Consider the following 16,422-nt stretch of genomic DNA (forward strand, 5'->3'; position numbering starts at 1 on the left):
GAGAACTGTACTGTATTCAGAAACTGAGCCTTAACTTCTGTGACTTTGATATGTCACACTAAAGCCCCTCACACCTGGCCCCACCTTCCAAAATAACAGGAATCAATTTCTCATCAAGCTATTATTTTATTTGATCACTCAGAAAACAGCCAATCAGAAGAGGGGCTCGGAGCCTCCTCCTCTTATTGTCCTGCCCATTCCACAATCTGAATGAATAAAAATGCTGGGTATCAATCATCACTGTGCAGTCACTATACACAGCACAATAAAAGCTTTGTGAGCAGCAGCATGCTTGTTGAACTTTTTTGCTCTGGGTGAAATAGAGTCAGCCCTGCACTTCTGTTTGATGGAGGTTTTGATTGTTGTACAAAACCAAAGGAGCGGAGCTGGACTCCGAACTGAGAAGTTCAGAACTGAGAAGTTCAGAGGGGTCAAAACTTCAGAGGAGTGACACACACACACACCGGACGAAACCTGTTTTTGACTCTACCACATACACAATAACTGGAATGGGAATTTTGGAATAGTGGAATCTGTATTTTACTTTATTTTTTAAAAATGGCTTCAATCAATCAATCAATCAATCAATCAATCAATTTGTTTATTTCGGGCATGTCAATTTAAATCATCATCATCACACTTCATCATCTTCGTTCAAATAATACAATACACATGGCCGAAAGGGAAAGCGGGAGAAGCAAAAGCTTATCTAGTCCCGCCCCCATTACCCACAGAATAAGAATATTTGTCATACATACATATCTTTTTGTTTTTTCTTCTTTTCTTATTATTATTATTTTTTTTTTTTACATTTTGATGTAACATTCTTTTACGTATGACATTTTGACATAACATGTTACGGTAGTAAATAGTATACAGATCATATCATAATTTTTTCCATTGTTTTTGCTTTTTTACATTTTGATATAACATACTTTTTTCATATTTAAGACTGTTTAAAAATGTCTCTTGTCTAGCAGTGAGCTTCCAAATGAATAGAATCCTTTATGCTGCATTCACGTGGAATCGAGCAGACGGACAACAGCCGCCGCACGGTACGGGATAAACAAACAAGTGGTATGTCGGAACGGCACAAGGCCAAACGATACACACGTAACAATACAGTATGCTGTTATGGTGATTGTCCTATATATATATTTTTTTTTTGCCTCAGCCACGTTTTAAGGAGGAGTATGCTCGCACACTGGTAGCCACAACAGGATTATACTTTATTTGCACACACAACGTTTCGACCGGTTGGTCTTCTTCAGGTACTATTAGGAACAAAGGAAGACACATCTACATACACTATAGTATAGCCACAGGTGCTTGTAGGTGTGGTGATGATGAAAGAAGTAGTAGTTCTAGTAGTCCTACTTAGGGAGGCAATCTCAAGCCTAATGATGCCCTAACTTCAGGTTTGCCCTTTCTTGGATGATCAACACACCTGCAAGCACATAGATGTGTCTTCAACAGCTGAAGAAAACCAACCGGTTGAAACGTTGTGTGTGCAAATAAAGTATAATCCTTTTGTGGCTACCAGTGTGCGAGCATACCCCTTCTCTTTTTTCTGTGGCATTTTTATATTACCCTGCACCTAAAAAAGCTGTGATGTGCGTATAAAAAAAACCCTCTTTTTGCTCTCATCCACTAAAATGATATCCGGTTTGCCGTCTGCCTGATTACATGTGGATGCAGCATAAGTTAAATCCTCCATCCACACCATGGTGAGGGCTTAAAATAGATCGCCACCTAACTTAGAACTTGATTAAACTGTTGCGGTTTAATATCAAAATGTGAATATTATCTTCATTTCTCGTGTGTGCCTAAATTGCATTGTGTTCTCCCACCAAAACTGTGTACTGTCCATCTCCATAACAAATACATGAGATCAGTGGATTTCTGGACTGGAGACTGAGGTTGTCACTATGAACCACAACATTTAGAGTTCACATCTAGTCTTGTTGCTTGTCATTAACCAATTTCTCCATATCTGAAACTCCTCCATGGTTAATCTCTTTCTGACTTTTTTAAAAATTTAAGCACAGTGAAATAAAATATATAATTAAGCCACCTTTAAAACATGTTCAGGTTCTCAGTTGAAGTACCAACTGTTGACATCAAAAGTGAAGCCACACTGACAATAGCCTGACATTACTAATTCTAATAAAAGTGTTTGATTTGTTCTTGTCATGTGAATAATTCAGCTTGGCATTAGATGAAAGTCATTCAGGCGCTATGTGAGACAGCCCACATATGAACATCCTGTGGTTTTACTGTCCCCTGTGGCGGTCGCTCAAGAAATCCAGCCACCTTCGACATTAAGCCGATAAAAGTCGAATAAGATGCCTTATCCGCTCCATCACGTCGTCTTCTCTCTCTTTTTTTTTTTTTTTTTTTACACTTTTGATAGTTTAAAAACAGACCACTAAAAGCACAGGGAGCTTTTTTAATTGCGTAATACTGTCACATCCTGCTTTGTCACAGTACATTATTAATGAGGATAAAAACCCCTCGGTCAGAACACAGACCTCTGCAGTATATATTCCCTGCACACTCCCACAAGCCCCACAGAAAAATGAAAACAGTGTAAATTAAAAAAGCTGTTGCCTGCTGTTAATTTCTGTAAATTACTATCCTGCCACTCGTGCAGCAGTATTTTATCTCAGCATCAGTTTAAAGAAAACATTAATCTCCCGAGGTGACAGAAACCAATAAAGCATGAAAACTTTTAAACTGTAATAGACATTTCTTCTTCAGCAGCGACGTGTATGCAAAGGCTACTTTTAATTGAGTTCTGGCTCCAACCTGATTTTTCTAACTGCATCTACTTGAACCTGAGTCACAGGCTCCTGTGAAAGAAAAGCAGGGTAATAGAATACAGCCGTGGGTCATCACATTTAATAGTATGACTCATCATTAACACTTGGCAACAGCCATCGATCGGGCGTAAGTGAAAAGAATACTTGAAAACAAGGCTGGGCTGGAGACTAAGTGCTCCATCAGATAAAGGAGAGCCATAACTCAGAGCTGGGAGAGCAGGAGGCTGCTGCTGTTTCTCACTCTCAAGAAGGTTCAGATTACTGCTCATCAGCGTCACTCTCCACGGACAGACAGCCAGCCACACACCCTAAACGCTTCCTTCCTCTAACAGGATGGTTGAGGTTGACCGCTTTTTATCAGCTGACAGGGCTGGAATCAGGATTTTAGCTACCCCTCTCCCCAAAAAAGAAATCAATATTCTACTATATTTTCTGAATGAGGTTTAATCTCCCTACATCAAGGTTTGGAAAGTGCTCTGCAAAATTGACTCAACATCTGTTATATTTTCTATAATTTAAAAAATTCAGTCAATGAACACAATTTCCTATATGCAATATATATATTTTTTTAATATTTGTCAATCTAATAATGCAGTAATTCCCCAATTCATACTCCAGGACCCAGGATCCAGGTTTTTTCTCTTTTTTTGGTCATGACCAGAGTGCGAATTATACAATGACAATTGGGGGGGTCAACATTTTACACAGCGCACCTGGACTCAGTCCTGGTATCTCGGGTTCACATGTTAAACTCCACACACGAACGAAACACCTGGACTCAGTCCCTGGTTCTGGTTCTGGTTCAGATTCAGGTTCTGATTTAGGTCCAGATTCTGGCTCAGGTTCTGGTTCTGGTTCAGGTAAAAGTTCTGTCCGTGGACCTGCTGGTTCTGGTTCTGAAGCTCTATTCTCAGGTTCACATGTTAAACTCCACACAGGAACGAAACACCTTGACTCAGTCCCGGTATCTTGGGTTCATAGTCAGTGACACGCGCAGATTCAGGCAATGAAATGGTTTAGTCCACTAGGGGTGTCTGAAATTTTACTACAAACATCTTCCTGGCATGACTATGGAAATATATTGTAGTATTTATGATTACTACTAATAAGAAAGATAAATGTTTCAAACCCCCCTACAGTAGCCTATCTGTTATTTGTACCTCTTTTAGGGGGGTCGCAGTCGTAATTAGGGGGGTCAACCCCCCCCAAACCACCCTGTAATTCGCACTATGGTCATGACATAATAATGAAATAAAAATAAAATAACAAAGAAATGATATTACTTTACACAATATTACGATAATTTTGCTGGACTGTATCAAGATACTAAATTTTAGATATTGCCCAAGCCTAAAATTGAAATGACTTGAAATTAACTGTTTTGCAGTATTGTTGAACATACAGCAATATAACTTGTTACACACAGTTTAGGTTGTCAAACAAGTACAATGAAATGAAACGTACTGGACACAACAGGCAAGTGGGGAGGTGTTGAATTCTACTGGTAATGTCCTGTACAACGACCTGCCACTGCTCATACGTGTGATCATTTTACAGTAGTTCTGTTGCTTTAAACCTCACTACTCCAGAGGCTGATGTGTGCACTGACAGTAAATGTATCACCAAGAGTAAATCTAGCTTATAATGTTAGCATTAGCAACAACAGCACTGCTAATGCCAACACATTAATGAAGTCAGTCACTGTTGCATTATCAATGAAGTGTGCTCACAGTGCTGCTGAAAATAACACTTTGTAGATGATGACATTGATGCAATGACTAATGTAAACAACACCTAGCTGCCAGCATTGACCTCCATAAGCGCTGGTGTAGCAGTGGACATCATTATAATATCTGGTGTATCTGACTCAGTCCTTGAGATAAAAAGTGATGAAATCTCTTGATGCTAATGCGTTTTAATGACTGCACAAGTAAAACATCAACTCCAAATCCTGACAATGTGAGTTGAAACCAGACTGAACCACTGCTGAATCAAACACACTTTAAATTGACCTGTATCTGCTGTACATATAAATAGTGTGAGAGAAGCCTTCTTCCCTCTGTAGGGAGTGAAGCTGTGGAAGGAAAATCTTGGATCATTTTAAATGTTTTGTGCAGAAACACTGGAAGCAGGATGTAAACTCTGCTTTTCCACCGGCAGCTCTGGCTCTGATCCACAAGAGTCAACATTTCAGTTTATCACTAATGTAAAACTCAACACTAAATTCAAACATTTTAAGAAATCTGACGATAACTGGTCATAAAGTATGCTATAGAAGAATAGTGAGTTATAAACTCAAGACGTTTTCATTTGACAGGATCCTAAAGCAGCCTGTAAACGTGTGTGAGCAGATAATTTGTAAGTATGTGCTGTGTAACTCTGGGAACGCTTCCAGTAAATTACTGCTTCTGCCTGCTAGACACTTTTGCAACTTCCTCAAATTGTCAAAGCTATCCTTTAACATTCAAAATAGCCTCAGTGACTCGCACAAAGCCAAGAAGCTGAGGAGAAAGTGAGTCCACGAGCGGCACGAGTCTGCCAACAGTGCTAAGTATTTCATGCTTATTGTTTCTGTCCCCAGGCACTGAAGATTTTGAATCTTTAAAAACGTACTGTGCAGTAATACTTGCAAGCGCTCCATCCACGGCCCTGCAGGGGATGCAGTGCACTGCCAAAGACATTGGTTGCCATGGTAACCCTGACAGCACCTCCCCATAAAAGCCGTGATTGATAGCAGCAGATAGCTGCAGAGAGTTTAAGCATCACGCCCGGACAAACCTGCTGACTGCCAGACAACAGCCACGTGCAGACCTGTTTGTGTGTGTGTGTGTGTGTGTGTGAACAGTGTTGGTGCTTCAGATGTACAGGCGCCCAACTTGAACAAATCCTTACATTACCTGTATTTATACCTGTACACCAGAAAAATTGTTCAATATGCTAAAACAGTTTATTCCCACCAATTTGTATTCATTCATGTCAGAAACAATTTTTTTTCTAATCATCTCATCCTATCTCTTGTTCTAAGTTCTATATCAATACTATGGAAGTATCAAGAGTCGCGTTTCCACTGCAGGAGTTCCTGGTGAAAGGAGGGGGTAGGAACTTCTACAGGAACCGTCCTCTCACTCGTTCCTCTCGGTGGCCGTGTCTCCACTGCAGACAGGAACCCACCGGGCTCTGATGGCCACGTGCAACAGTTTCCATCATTGCGTGGTCGTTGTGCAGCGTTTTTTTTACTTCTCTTGTTGTTGTTTTTTTCTGTCAGTAGCCTATAGACGCTTTCTTAAAAAAAAAAATGCTGTCTCGATCGTCACGTAATCCCGCGATCGCCTATTTACCACTCTTTTTTTTTTACCAGGCCTACTGCTACTCTCATCTTTTACTGACTTATTCTCTCTTTTTTCCGGCCATTTTTCCATTTTTAGTAACGTTGGGTTATAAAAATGCAGCTTATTTTGGGGCTTTCTCTTAGCGTCACATGATCCTGCTTTGAGTCTGACCAATCAGCACAGAGTAAATCTCAAGCCCCGCCAGGACATCTTCAGGGCCGATCCGAGTACCTATCCCCAGGCAGGGACTCCGTTCGGCCCCGTAAAGGTTCCTGTAAATGGCCCTGTGGGGGAGGTTCCTGCAGTGGAGACACACCTAAGGTCTCAGTCAGCAGAGAAATGTGTGCAGCCTGTGTTCAGAAATGAGCTATCTAGACTTCCGTAACTTTGTGATGTCACAACAAAGCAGTCAAACACCCCTTAAGCCACGCCCACCTGGACCTACCATCCAAACCTACCTGAAAATCTGCATTCAGTCACCAAATCATAAAAGAGTCTGAGCCCTCTCTCTCCTGATGTTACTAGACTGCAGAGAGAAGACTGAGAGAGGAGATGTAAAGCTACACTGAGATGGTTTTTGGTTGTTAAAACTACAAATATATAATCTTATGGATCAACACAAGTCTCAAATCTGGACCTTTCAGTCCAATGCTGTCATTTTTTCAACCAGTCCAGAGTTAACCACAAGGGAAAGCACATCCCACAAAATCTGATGAACCTGGCTCTCATTTAGTCAGACATCCCATTACTCTGCCGAAATGTCTGGAAGTAAATCAGACTGCTGCTAGAAATATAATTATGAATGATTTTTGCATTTAGGATGGCAGCATTATGATCAAGCATGTCAATAAAGCCTGAATGGTAGGTGTGTTTCTGCAGCGGCACCACCAGCAGTGCTGGAGACTAATGCTGAGACAGAAGGTATTGAGCCATGATACAAGAGAAGCCAAAGTTGCTGAGAGGAAAAGAAGACAGTGTTTCTGCCTCATGGTCTGTCTGCAGACACAGCTGGAGCAGACAGGCATCAGCTTTTTTTGTCAACACAGAAACACTGGATGAAAACGTCCACACTGTCAGAGAGGACTGCAGGGGTTTTGTCTTTGTCTTCCTCGCTCCGGTTGCTTGTTTTCAAATTAGACGTCTTGACTGTGGCTTTTGAGCGACACGACAGATCTACCAGTAGAAAAGAAGGACTTGAGACAGTGAGTCAGACCGATAATGGTGATGAAATAGTTCAGAATACAGTGGGGTTCTGCCATTTTAATTCCTCTGTGCTGGACTTGATGCAACACTGGACAGACTGATTACAGCTCTGGTAGATTTTAGGGTGTCACAGGGTGGTCTGTTTTACCAATACTAGAAATGCAAACTAAAGTGTAATTTCACTCCACAAGCATAGGCTACTTTTGTTTTACACCTAAAGGGATACGCTAACATTTTTTTTTTTTTTTTACGTATCTTTCCTCACTCCCGAGTCCATGACAATCTGATAGACACCATCCTTTCGACTGTGCGTGCAGCAACAAGGGAGATGCGGGCAGACCTGGCGCACAGCTGATTAGCTTAGCTCAAACGCCGGACGTCTGCACTCTTCAGCAACTCTAAACGGACCGCTCTTCGTCTCAGAGCTGACAAAACTCTCCGGTAAGGCATCTTGAGCGGTCAAATGCCGGTACCGAGACGAGATCGGTCAAAATGAAGGGTTCAAGCAAAGACGCTTTATTTTGGTTGAAGCTAGCTACATCGAGGGTAGGTTAGCTTCCTATTTCAAAGTAAAAGCACTTCTGTATGTAAAAGCAACGTTAACCGGAAGTAACCGAAAGTGCGTTGGTCACAACGGCTATCTTTAGTAGCTCCGAATTCGTCCGAACAACATTGTTAACAGCTGGTATTTAGACAAACTAACAACACACTGCTGATCTAAACAGCTACTTTCTCGCCTAAAAATGTTTGAAATGTTGAAAAAGTGATATATTTACAGAGTTTAGAGCTAAAATGAAATCAGCTTCGGCACTACTAAAGCTAGCCGTTGTGACCAACGCACTTCCGGTTACTTACTTACTTACTTACTTACCCGTAGACGTCCGGCGTTTGAGCTAAGCTAATCAGCTGTGCGCCAGCTCTGCCCGTATCTCCCTTGTTACTGCACGCACAGTCGAAAGGATGGTGTCTATCAGCTTGTCATGGACTCGGGAGTGAGGCAAGATACGTAAAAAAAAAAAAATGTTGGCGTATCCCTTTAAAGAATACATATAATGTGTTACAAATACATAGGTGACCTACTCTGAACACTCTGCCCAAACACATCCTGATAGAGGTCCTGCATTGGTGCTGCTCTGCTGACATTATGCACCGCATGTTTAGGGGATAGATATGTAAAGTTCACTGGGTTTTTCTGTTGGTCTCATGATTTTTCATGAATTTTGTTAGATAACTAAAGTAGCAATAACATGATCCAATGCTGCTCCTCCATCAATACCAGTCTCCCAGGGCCAATGTCTCAGTTTCTTACATAGTGATCACAGCAAACCTGCAGGACCACACAATAACAATAATAGTAAAAATAGATGTTACTCCTCTGAGCCATAGAGATCCACTGGTTCCAAAAACCATGAAAAATAATCATACTGCATTATTTTTGACTCAGTACTCAGAGGGTATTTCAGTGGCAGATGAAGTCATATTTTGTGCTAACATACTACCCACTCATATCTAACCCTCAAAGCTCCCGTTGCAAGCGACGGCCAAGTATGGACATGACGTTCCAGCGCCACTTGGGCGGTAATTCCTTTCTTCACTGGTTAAAGGGATAGTTCAACATTTTGGCAAATTGGCCCATTGCCATAATCCCTATCGTTTTAGAGTAGGTTTGTTACCTTTAATTGTCAGTGCGAGCTGTTTTTAGAACGGTGGAGCAGAGCCGCAAGCTGCTCAGAGCTACGCTAGGGAGGCTAATGGGATTTCTTGGTTTCTCTCATCAAACTCATCAGATACACAATCAAACAACTCCAAAACGCTCTGGTGGACAAGTTGTGACCTGCACATTCACTACGCTATGAGATAATAATGGAAAGTTACGAGACTGATTTGTTTGAACTATCCCTTTAAGTGTGTATCTGCCAGTCCTCTTGGCTTGACAGCGTCCAGCCGCTATGTTTTATGCAAGCCCACTCTGTCATTGACTGGGGGGAAACACACTCACTCCGGGCCCAGAAACGTCCCAACTACATCAAAACATCAAAATACAGGCAGAGGAGGGAACTCTGAGGACACAGTCACCACCACACATGAATACACAGCCATGGGCAATGATTAAGCAGGACTTCTTTTGTATAAGTCAATATTTTGTTTTTTATAAAAACCCTTAAGACTCTACCTTTACTGGAACTAAGGGTGCGAGAGAACTGGTCACTGGAGGCCTGACAACAGCCCCCACAAATGATTAGTCAGACCATGTGTCAGCTAGTAAAAAACAAGAAACTGCAGTATAGGATTAAGAAAAAAAAAAAAAAAAGTTCAATCTGCTGACAAAAATAAAAGCTTCCAAGCAGAAAACATCACACGGACAAAAATGCACTAAATGAAATAGTTCAGGGATGGACCATACTTGTCACCTACAGGGCTGTCCACATAATACTGGGCATTGCAAAATGCCACACACATGCACATGAATGTTAAGTTTTATCATGTAAATGTATCAATTGATTTTTTGCATAAAAAGAAAGAAAGAAAGAAAATAGAAAATCAAACAAGTAGCAGCTTGTATCCCTGTTGCATGTTTAAACTGTCAGATATCAGCCTTACAAATCCTACTATCATCACAATGTCCTCTTTCTAAGCTGTGCATGTAACAGTGCCAAGTGAACACGAGCCTGATACCCTGACTGCTCATCATCTTCAGCATGAGCGGCCGTCCTGGGAGTGAAACCCCTCACCCCGGCCGTGTCTGCACCATCCTCAACCCACTGAGCAGCACAGCCCATAAACCATCTTCATGGCCAGATGAGAGATCAGATCATGTTGTATTTCCAGACACCTGGTCTATGTGGACTATGGCTTTATTTACTCTATGTTTCAAACGTATTGCTCTTTGTAGGGCTCTGACTGCTGTGATAGGAGATAGAGGTGAGACAGAGGAGAGGACGGACAGTGTGTGAGAAAGAGAGAGAGAGAGAAAGGCTCGGCAAGAGGGGGAGAGGCCATAAACACTGTCATTATTTATGTGTTCAGAAGTCAATTACACAGCAAACACAGCAGCGGTAATAAATATGGATCCATGCAAAACTCCAGCACAAGTGTAGTGGCAGGTTTTAAAATGCAAGCGCTGCAGAGGGGAGAGGTGCCACATCTCATTGTTCTACACTGAAGATTAAATACAAACAGAAAACATGCTACACATTCACATGGTCATGTAGTGTTATCTCAAATCTCTCTACAACATCTAATACAGCTCATTATAATATTCTTATTTCTTAGGTCCATAGAAAGCTCTTTGGTCTTCCTTGGTTTGTTTTTTGTATCACAAGCCATATAGTTGTTGTGATATTGAGCAGTGTTGCACATCAGAATTTTTCCTTAGATCATGCAGGACTAATTGAACAACACAAAGGCAATTTTTAATAATTTCTGAGGTCACCTTTGACATGCAAGCCTATAGTTACACAGAGGTGTTCAGTGGCTCACATGATAGAACGCATATCATTCATGCCGAGTCTGAACCCCAGCGGCCCGGATTCAAATCCAACCCATTAGCTGCATGTCCTCCCCACTCACTTTAATAATAAGGCATAACGCTGACTGCTTTAATTTATTTAATTTAATTTAATCATTTGAATCACGCTTATTTTATTCATTTATTTGATGATATCTGTATGTCAGTGTAGATTAAATGACGACTTGAAAAGGGAAACTGCCCCAATACTCAATTATGAAAATAATCCTAAATTACAGCCTTTAGTTCCTGCAGAACAAATTAAATTGAAAGAAGCTTTTCCAGAAAGGTGTACCCTTAGAAAGCAGGGGGGAAAAATCATCTAATTAAATGAATCAGGGGATTGAACTGTGAGGCTTCGCTGTGGGAGGACACCGAAATTGCATCAAGCAAATCTGGAGAATGGAACCCATATGGCTAATGGATGTGGGTTATGGTATTGTTTTGGAAAGCTCCACAACATGCCGTCCTTCAGCTGCTACAGCGCCACAGACCTCCACAAATCATTACTGCAGGATAATAGAACACACTTGATCAGACCCAGGAGGAAGAGATGCCAGGGGAAAGAAGACCAGTCTGTGAATAATGATCACGGTCACCTTAGTCATATATCACCATCCTGGAGAAGATGACTTGGATAAGGGTGTCAGCGCAGACAGCTGACAAATTTCTGCACCACCCTCAGATTTCAATCCCACAGAGCCACCCTCCACCTCCACCTCCTCCTCCTCCTCTTTGTGTCTGCCTCCATAATTGCTTGCTAAGCCAGAAATTAATCCGGTGTTGTAGCTACCCAAACACGACTTTGTAAATTGGACATAGCAGGGTTGACCATCATGAATCTGAAGTGATGACACGGCACAGGCACGTGCCCCCCCCCCCACACCCCTCACTTTCACTGAAGTGGTCCGCTAACTGAAGTTATCCAGAGCTGGTAGCCAAGGTCATGTTGGTACAGTAGGTGGGCCTTCGCCTGAATATTGGATGCATTCAATTAGAGCTTCTACAAAGGCGAACGTGAGTGAAATGCAATAACTGGCTCGGGCGTGAGGGAGCGGCGCTGGATTGATGCACTGGGGGGGAAAAAAGGCTGCTGTAAAATCAGACTGATAGACTAACTCTCTCCTTCTCTTTTCTTTTCACAGTTTTACTGGAGTTGGCAGCCAGCGGACCCCAGAGCCGCCGCGTCGTCTGCCAGGGACGAGGCGCTCCTCCATTTGTTACTCCCAGAAGGTCAGTGAAGAGCGTTTTCAGGCCCTTCCTCAATGTCCGCTTCCTCCCTGCCCACGGGAGTCATTAAGATGAATAGGACAATATGCTGTCCTGGCCGCTGCTAGGTGTGTGCCATCATGACCTCTAATGGCTCAAATTAGACCTTCAGGAGCTCATCTACTGTTATCCTCTGATGAGATCCATACTCAAAGCTTGTGATGTATGGGTGTCATTCTGAGGTGACGCCGAAGTTGTCTTTAGGTTGAAGTGAAGGACTGCAAAGGGGACTCAGTAAATATGACAGTGAGTGCCAGCAGTGTAGTTACACCTGACCACGCTGAAGGTATGTGTGCTGGATTTTTTCTCTGAGTTGAGGTTTTAGTATGTACGTATTATTGTATTTTCTGTTTCAGGTCTTTATTCTTCTGAAATATTGCATCTTATATTCCTTTATGTTGTATTTTATATTTCAGCTGTATTAAATAACATACAATTACATTATTGTATTTTTATGTTTAAGATTTAAGCGATGCTGCTGTAAAAATCAACATCATGAAAATGACTGCATATGGCAGGAAATATTGTAATTGACTCAAGCCTATGGTTAACAAAACACATAAAATACTGCACGTATACTACATGTGTTCCAGCCAGAAAGTAATCAGACACAGTTTCCCATTTTCAACTATAATGTGAAATAAGGTTAGGGTGAATGCATACTGTAGTAATGTAATTATTGGCACATGCATGTCCATATGCAAAAAAAAGGAAAAATACATAAAGAAAACATCAGAATTTGCTGTTTTTGCCTCTGACCACAACCTGCGCTGCCCCGACCTGTCTCTTGACTGACAGTCACAAAGTAGTCAATAAACACGCTGATATCTCACACACTGCTGCAACCAGTGGCATTCACTCTTCATGCTGCTGTCTGGATCTACAATGTCAATAACTCCAATTAGAAATCATAGACAGTTGCTGTCTTTAAACTTCAGCAGTTATCATTTTGTAATCATCATATTGGAAGAGCAGAAGATACAGATGTGTCGGGCTACAACACAAACACGCTGGAGATGCAAGCTGAAGTTCAACACTCAGACAAACATTCACTTGGTGTGTGTAACTTCAGAGTTTTCACCACATTAGTTGTGTGATGATGAATAAAGCTGTTCTACAGGTGTATTTCAATCACATGATCAGATACTGAAGCCCGACACTGTGCAAGGACAACGGAAACTGAGAAGCTGGAGTTAGAGACCTGTGCCATCGCAGTGAATAGAGAATGATGCAGGAATGTGGATGTGGAAGTTGCACAACTTTTACCACATTAGGAATTTTATGATTTTAGAGATCATCTCAATGTATCCTGAGGCGGATTATCAAATTATTTACTGTGATTACAAACACACATATGACCTTTCTTCACAACTGACTCATAGTGGCATTATCCAATCTGCAGCAAACCAAATACCCAGGGTTAAATTAGCCAAAGACCACATTATGATACAGTCATCTTCACCTCTCACAATGGTCAGTATTCCTAATGTGCCTCAATAATAAAATCATATGTAATCATAACATGGGAGCAAGAAAATGCTGTTTCCTGTATCAAAGCCTTTGTTGTCCGTGTGCTGTGTGTAACATGCTCAAGTCTTATAGAACTAAGGTGCAAGTGCCTCGGAGCTTTTATACAGGAGCTTTCATATAGCATTATCAAGCTCTAGGTATTAAAACCAAAGCTGTGTTTCATGCAACACACTTAATATGGCTCATTACACCGGACTTTGCCTTTTCATCTTCATCGTCTCAGACCGCCACAGAGCTTTAGGCATTTAACAAATAACAAAAGCCATCTCAGATAGTTAATGCAGAGTAATGATGACAAGCAAGCAGCACTGAAAATAGCACCTGTCGCCTGAGACAATAATAAATCCCCAGAGATGGGTACGCTGCCGGTGGTGCACAGACACAAACACACATACACAAGGGGTAGGTAAGAAATGTTTGAGCACTGAGGCAGAGGTGTGAAGTTTGAACTGATCCGTTCCTCCTCATCCTCTTCCCCGCCTCTACAAATGGGGGAATTTCAGTGTAAATATTCCACATCCATCTCAGACTTAAACTGTGCTGGAATCCACATGCAACGCTGGATCTGAATGAAGGTTATGATCCAGGAAAACAACTGAAGAGTGTGTAAGTTTGAGCCGTTTTATGCTCTGGTGCACATGATAAGATTTTTCTTTGTCTTTGAAAAATACATGATGTTTGATCACTGAGCTGCTGCAGCTGCAGAGCATTCCTGCGGGCAAAAAAAAAATAACTCAAGTTTGTTGTATTGTAGTTGGGAGTTGATTGTTTGCGTGAAAGAAGAAAAATAAAAAAATAAAAATGTTTGCATCTTTACACGGACAGTAAATTACAGATGAAACAGAGCAAGAAACAGAGCAGATTCTGCAGGAACGTTAGACAGTCAAAGAAGAGACCATGAACTAAATGAGAAAGACCACTCAACAAGAAACAACTGTCAACTGTGCTTCCTGCATGCATGCATATGTTTGGACTTCACAGAAGTCTTAAAAACAGAGAGATGAGTGAGCTTGTGTTTACCTGCTTGGCATCCTCAGCGGGACACGGCGGCTCCGCTTCCCGCCAGGCGCTCAGGAGGACCGGCCGGGAGACAGCGGAGGTCAGAGAGCCTGTCCACACCCCCCACCCCCAACTCTTGGGAGGCGTTCGCAGGTGCAGGTTAACACTGGACAAGTAGCGAACGGCGCCTCCAAATTGGGATGATCCGCGCGGTGTTGAGCAGCCAGGTGCGCAGGCAAGGAGAGAGAAGTCAGTCCGCGTCCCGGATGGTTGGGCTACCTCTTCTCTGCTCTTACTGAGCTGTGGAAGTAAAAACATGAAACATCCCCTCTCCTCCTCAAGTCCACTTTGTGTCGGAGAGCCCCTCCTCCGGCACACCCGCGGATGAGTGTGGCGGCGGGGACGCGTGGAGCTTCTCTACTAGTACTGCTGAGTCTGACTGGAGGAGAGGAGAGGAGAGGAGAGGAGGCTGCACGGGGAGAGCTGGGGCGTGTTCCTGGAGGAGGAGGAGGAGGAGGAGGAGGAGGAAGAAGAGGAGGGGAGAGGGGTGGAGGGAAGGATAGAGGGAGGCGGGGAGGGTGCGCAAACATGCTCAGCTCAATGGGAAGGCGCTAAAAAGTTTCTAGAAGAGCATAGTGGAGGTAAGAGGGAGATGAAGGGAATACTGTAATTATAATATAAAGTGGTTTACACTGTAGAGTAAAGCTGCAGGTTATTGGTTCTACGTTTTCAGGTTGTAACATAAAGGTATTTGTTTTTTCTGGTCTGATCAAAAAAAGGGATCCACATGCCAAAGTCTCCCTGGGCAAGATACTGATCCTCAAAATGCAGTTATGATCTTCTCATATTGTGATACTGAAATGATCCACTTTCAAAATTCACTAGAAAAAAAAAAAAAAATCAAGAATGGGAGGAAAAAAAAGATATAATAAATATTAGGGCTGGACGATTATGGCAAAAATCATAATCACGATTATTTTGGTCAATATTGAAATCACGATTATTTACACGATTATGGGGGGGGACTATGCAGGATTTATAGCTTGACTATGCTACATTATTACCTTAAATAAACAGTGCCAATGTGTGTTTAAGGTTTTTAATTTTAAATATTTATTCAAAATTTATTTAAAACTTTTTTTTTTTTTTATGATCCAGCAGCAGAAACTATGCAGGATGTTTAGCTTAACTTTTCTACATTTTTACCTTGAATAAACAGATTTGGAGTAATTGTCATGATTTAACTTATTAAGAGGGAGAATGGAGGCTCTCTGCTTCCGTGTGTGTGCTTATTGCGTCTCTGGGATGAAATCCAACCTGGGAAGATCAGAGCCTCCGCCCCGCTGCGCTGTCCCAGCTCTCGTCACAAACGCACCCCAAAACTTTTTTTTTTTGTGACGCGCCCCATTAGTGATCTCTTGTTTATGACAGATTAAACTACACAAATACACGTCGTAACATCGTATAACGTTATCCGCCGCTCTACAGATTGCTTCCTTGCCGGCTTTGTAAACATATGCACATGTAGCCTACGGGCCGGGGGAAGAGGAGGAGGAGGAGGGTTGTTGTTGTGCGGCCGCTTTGAGGAGACGAGCGAGTGTTTTAAATTATTATTTCCCGTTCATTCGTCCTGAGCGGTGGCCGCTGCTCTCTCTTCACTGGCGCTGATTTTTAAACGCCGCCGTCAACACACGAGTGGACTCGTCCACAGCATTAACTGAGAGAGGAGTGCAGTGCAGGCGCGGGGGCGGAAGCGCGCATG

At 42.2% G+C, this 16,422-nt stretch overlaps 1 protein-coding gene across 1 annotated transcript in view; it reads right to left on the bottom strand.

The window, feature by feature from the left end:
• LOC146961956 (heparan sulfate glucosamine 3-O-sulfotransferase 5) overlaps positions 1-15,093 on the bottom strand; it is a 122,211-nt gene extending 107,118 nt beyond the window's left edge. Inside the window, exon 1 of the mRNA XM_085771111.1 lies at positions 14,682-15,093. The gene's annotated coding sequence lies outside the window, so the exon portion shown is untranslated. The remainder of the gene's footprint in view (positions 1-14,681) is intronic.
• Positions 15,094-16,422: the final 1,329 nt, after the last annotated feature.

The sequence above is a fragment of the Trachurus japonicus genome, chromosome 24, assembly GCF_045865225.1.
Source record: "Trachurus japonicus isolate A0001 chromosome 24, Traja_1.0".
NCBI lineage: Eukaryota > Metazoa > Chordata > Actinopteri > Carangiformes > Carangidae > Trachurus > Trachurus japonicus.